Here is a 5,781-nt window from a genome sequence, read left to right on the forward strand (position 1 = left end):
CTGCAATCTTTAAGATTCTCTCTTTCTCCTGCACATTTGCCATTGTAATTATGATGTGTCTTTGTGTGGGTCTTTTGGGGTTCATCTTCTCTGATACTCTCTATGCTTGTGTGACTTTTTTCTTCCCCACATCAGGGAAGTTTACTGACATTATTTCTTCAAATAGGTTTTCTAATCTTTATGGAGCACAATTACAGTGTTTTGGCTAAGTCCAAACCTCAGACTAATGGAAGAGCAGGGTCCTCTCATTGCCTCGTGCAAGTCCCAGCAGGAGGTCAGGGCCCTCCCAGCACAATCATAGCTGACGGCTGTGGTTGTAAGCTTGAACCTATGGTCCAGACAAGTGGTCCCACATGTCTTGTGGTAGAGTTCAGATGCATATAGTTGAGTGAGGTTGGAACTCACGAGAATGCTGTAAACAACGTGATCACACCCCTACTTTGTCTCATGGCATCTGCTATAAAATAAAGACATGGCTTGTGGGTGCTGGTGCTGTCTCCTCATCAGGGAGGCAGCGTTCCACTGAGACCCAGCTATTATTCTCTTGTCTGTCTTTTTCTTAATCCTTTCACCACCCCGCCCCCCTCAGTTTACCTTTGGCCACAACATATGGCACCCGAACAGGGACTGAGCTCGGGGGAGATAAAAAAGGTGGTCAGGTGAAAGGAGGATCCAAGGTGCATGCAATGAGTAAGCTTGAAAAACAAAAGTAAGAAAATAAGAAGTAAGCTTAAAAAGCAAAAGTGAGATAAGGCCTAAAACCAAAAAGGTAGGGAGCCGAAGTGTGGTAAATGTTAGCTCAGTGTAAAACTTGGGAAATTCAGAAAATAAGTAGAAATAGAGAGTAAGTTTAAAAAGCAGAAAGTTAGGCTAAAAGCAGAAAGTTAAGCTAAAACCAGAAAGTTAAGCTAAAACCAGAAAGTAAGGCAAAAAACAATGCTTATTGGAGCATTTTTAAATTCTTAAGGTAAAGTGGACGCATTTTTAAGCAGTAGAAATAAGAGTTAGCGATCTCTTAGGTTTTGTTAATCTAAAGATAGGTAAAGTAGAAATAAGCTATAGAAATATAGAAATAAGTAGAAAATAAGCCATAGAAATAGAGAGTAAGAAATGAGTTGTAGGAATATAGAAATAAGAAGTACAAAATAAGCGGTAGCATTAGAAAATAAGTCGAAATAAGCTGTAGAAATGTAGAAATAAGTGGGGGTTACAACCCAGAAAAGGTTTGGGCAAGGGCAGCCAGGCCTACCTATGGCTCTATAAGCAGGGGTTTGAAATCCAGGTAAGGTTTGGGCAAGGGCAGCCAAGCCTACCTATAGTTCATAGATAGAAATAGAGAAATAAATAGAAAATAAGTGGTAAGAAATAAGCTGTAGAAAATAAGCGGTAGAAATAAGCTGTAGAAGTAAGAAATAAGTAGAAATAAGCGGTAGAAATAGAGAAATAAGTAGAAATAAGCGGTAGAAATAAGCTATAGAGAAATAAGTAGAAAATAAGTGGTAGAAAATAAGAAGTAATTAGGAAATATAAAATAAGGTAGAAATCTCCTAGGTTTTGTTTAAGCCACTGTAAAGCAGAAGATGGCTGTGGTTGATGATGTTTAAGGAAGTAATTTTGTTTTAGACCTAGATTGTAAGCTCTTGCAGCAGTTGCATTGTTTCTAGGCGTTGGTTATCGTTGCATTTGCGACCAGATAGCTGCCTGGGACTTTGGGTCTGTGTGAAACGCCAGATTCAGAATTGGAAGTCTCCAGCTCTGCAGGATCGAGGATTGCTCATTTCCATGCAGCAGCGGCTAAAGAAAGAGGCTAAGAAGGGACCAGACTTCCAACTGCGTGGACGAGGCTGATTTGACTGGGATTGGTGCGGACTCAGTGTTGAGGTCAACCGTCCGAACAGTGTGATCCAGAAGGACTAGTTTTGCATCGGTGACATCTTTGCATCAGCGAGATATCAGCATCAAGTCAGCTGAAGAAGATGGCGACTGGGGCCAAGAAAGCAAGTGGAAGCTGTGCTAGCATTGGTGACCTGTCAGTTTTCTGTAAAATCTTGCAGAGCTAAATCTAAGGACTTTGAGTAAGATGTCCTGAAAATGTTGACATGTTTGTAGCTTGATTTTGCATTGGTATTGCTTTGTTATTAGCCAGAGTTTTGTTCTCTTGGTAACATTGCTATTTATGGTTTTGTTAATAGCCAGAAGTTTGCTGTGATGTTTTGAATAATTTATTTAGAGTTTTTTGAGAATATAAATAGGCATGTTTAAAAACAAAGTAAAGGGGGAGATATGGGGTGCAACTACAGTGTTTTGGCTAGGTCCAAGCCTCGGACTAATGGAAGAACAGGGTCCTCTCATTGCCTCATGCAAGTCCCAGCAGGAGGGCACGGCCCTCCCAGCACAATTATAGCCGACAGCTATGGTTGTAAGCTAGAACCTATGGTCCAAACACGTGGCCCCACGTGCCTTGTGGTAGAGTTCAGATGCATATAGTTGAGTGAGGTTGGAACTCACGAGAATGCTGTAAACAACGTGATCACACCCCTACTTTGTCTCCTGGCATCTGCTATAAAATAAAGACATTTCTTGTGGGCACTGACATTGTCTCCTCATCAGGGAGGCAGCGTCCCACGGAGACCCAGCTATTGTTCTCTTATCTGTTATTTCCTTAATCCTTTCACCCCCCACTCAGTTTGCCTTTGGCTGCAACAAATGTTGTTCCACTTCCTATCATACTGGCACTCCTATTATTCATATGTTGCTTCATTTCATCTTGTCCCAAAGTTTCCTTAGACTCTCCTGTCTTTTCATTTTTTTCTCCAATTGCAGTTCAGGTTAGGTGTGTTTTGCTTCCCTATCTTCTAATTCGCTAATTCGTTCCTCCGCTTCTCCTAGTCTACTGTTGAAACTTTCCATGGTGTTTTTTTTATTGCAGCTATATTACTCTTTATTTCTTCTTGATTCTTACATAAGTTTTTAATTTTTTCACCTATTTGGTTTATGAACTGTATGACCCTTATTATGAATTCTTTTTCTAACATATTGCATGCCTCTGCTTCACTTAGCTGCTTTCCTGGTGATTTTTTCCCCTTTTCTTTCCTTTGGGGGTTCTTTGTCTCTCCTTTTTTGCTCTCAATGAAGGTTCCTAGGTGTTGAGTCGTGCAGGGGCTGCTTCTTGGGTGGCAGTGGCTCCCTGTGTGGTGGCTGCTCCTAGGGCAGTAATGGCAGCAGTTGCTCCTCTGTTGGTGGCAGCTCCTCTGGTAGGTGCTGTTCATAGCAGTGGTGGCTCCTCTGGCAGGCAGGGGCAGACTGCTTACGCAGGTGCTGCCCTCAGACAAGGGTGGGCTACTCATGTGTCTGTTGCTCCTCGGACAGGGGTGGGGTGCTTGTGCAGCTGCTGCTCTTTCGACTAGGGTAGACTGTTCGCAAGGCTGCTCCTCCTCAGATGGGGGTGGGCTGCATTCAAGCCTGCTTATCCTCAGACAGGAGCTGGGTCGCTCAAACAGATGCCATTCCTTGGATGTGAGACAGACCACATGAAGCTGCCGCTCCTCAGCCTGGGGTGGGCTCTACCAGGGCTGCTTCTCCTCAGATGGGTGTGGGCTGCTCATGTGACCTCCACTCCCATGGTCACAGTGCCCTGGGCTAAAGAGTTGGGCCGGTCAGAGGGAAGCGTGCTTCAGAACACACAGGAGCCCACGATGGGAGTAGCTGGAGTCTCAGTGACCATGGGACCACAGCCAAGAAAGCAGGTCCCTGGTGGGGGTGACTGTAGAGTTCTGGGTGTTATCTGAAGGCACCCTGGGAGCAGGTAAGGCTGGGCTACCAGTCACAGCAGCTCTCCCCTTCAAAAAGGTGAGGCCTCTGCTGAAGAGCCGGATGCTCTGGGACTGTTTGCAATGATAGCAGAATCTGCCTGGTTAGGAGATCCTGGTCGCCTGCCCCTGAAGGTCCTGTGGGATCTAACTGTGACACACACACACACACACACCACCACCACCACCACCACCACCACCACCATCACATCCACACACTCCTCTTATACTCTCTCACTCACTCATGCTCTCTTCTTCACTGCTGCCTTCTTCCTGACTCTGTAGTTGTGTCTGCAGTATTATTGACCCGTTCATGGATGGAGTCTCCTCTCTGGGTGTCTGGTTATGTGCCTGTATCTCTACCACATTGACCAAACAGGACAAAATGCAATTTGGCAAGACATGACACAAAGGGAACAAAACACAAATGTACTCATGACACCGATAACCCCAATATAAGTGACCACCAGAGAAAATAGAATTAAGAGAAAAGAGAGCACAAATGATATTGAAGAGAGAAAAAATGGTATGAGAGATAAGAAAAAAAAGGAAAAGGAAGAAAAAATAAAAAATATACATATACGGGGAGAAAACACCAGAGAACCAACAGATAAACAAAACATACAAATACCAAATACCCAGTAAAGTGGGTGGGGCAGAATCTTATATACAGAAACTAAGGTTAAAAATTGGATGAACATGGGGAGGACCTCAGTTCAGTACAGAGGATATAGAAAGAGGATGAGTAGATAAGAAGAAAGAGTAAGAGAAGGAAAATAATAATAATAAATTTTAAAAATAGGATAAAAAATTAGAATGATGAAAAATAATGCAAAAATAAAGAAATAAGCAAAAAGAGAAAATAAAGAAAAAAGAGATAACAAAATAATAATAATAAAATAAAATGAAAATGAAAAAGTAAAGTGTCATTCCTTTCTGCTGATTATGATTCCACTCTTCTGTGCTGTCTGAAGCTTCTCAGTTTCCTGTTGCTAGGACTGAAGGTCTTTCTTTAGGCCAGTCCCTGTGGGCTCCCATGGACTATTCATTTTTTTTTTTTTTTGGTGTCTTTTGTGCCACTCAAGGTGTAGACTGGGTGTGGCTGTATTGGTTGCCTGGAGACTGCAGGGTGGAGCTATCTCCTCAGAAGAAAATGGCTGCTTAGGTCCTGCAAGTCAGGTATGACTCCTCACCAGACTCACAGCCATCTCTCCCTGACCCTCTCCTCTCCCCAGCCTCTCCCTAGACTCCACAAGTCTGCACTTCCACCTGCACCTCAGCCACGGGTGAGTGTCTGTATTTGAAAGAACCTATGAACTTGGTTCAGTGAACAAAAGCAAAGGCCAGAAAGAGGAGAAAGAGCTGCACCACTGTGAGCCCTTCTCCTGCTGGCATGGCGTGGCCTGAGCAGCTGTCCCAGCTGCCCCCTCTGGGCTCAGACTTTCATGGCTGTGGACCCTGATCTAGAATCCCCTGCCACTAGCAATCTGCAGACCATGTTTCCACCATCAGATGCTATGCTATGCTCGTCCCAAGGGATATGGCCTCGGTGCCGTGTGGTTTACCTCTGACACCCTGGGCTTGGAGGTCTCATAGTTCTCTCCAGCCCAAATCCCTGATTTTACTATTCTCCAGGTGTCCCTTGACCTTCCCACTGCTAATTGTCTCACCAGCTGTGTCTATTTCGCAAATTCAGGGTGGATGTTATTTGATTTAGTTGCTTGTTCTATCTGCTCCAGGACAAGGCTTGGGACACATCCGTCTATTCCACCACCATTTTCCTGGTGATTTTTTCCCCTTTTCTTTCCTTTGGGGGTTCTTTGTCTCTCCTTTTTTGCTCTCAATGAAGGTTCCTAGGTGTTGAGTCGTGCAGGGGCTGCTTCTTGGGTGGCAGTGGCTCCCTGTGTGGTGGCTGCTCCTAGGGCAGTAATGGCAGCAGTTGCTCCTCTGTTGGTGGCAGCTCCTCTGGGAG

Source organism: Myotis davidii, unplaced genomic scaffold (genome assembly GCF_000327345.1).
Source record: "Myotis davidii unplaced genomic scaffold, ASM32734v1 scaffold4003, whole genome shotgun sequence".
Lineage (NCBI taxonomy): Eukaryota > Metazoa > Chordata > Mammalia > Chiroptera > Vespertilionidae > Myotis > Myotis davidii.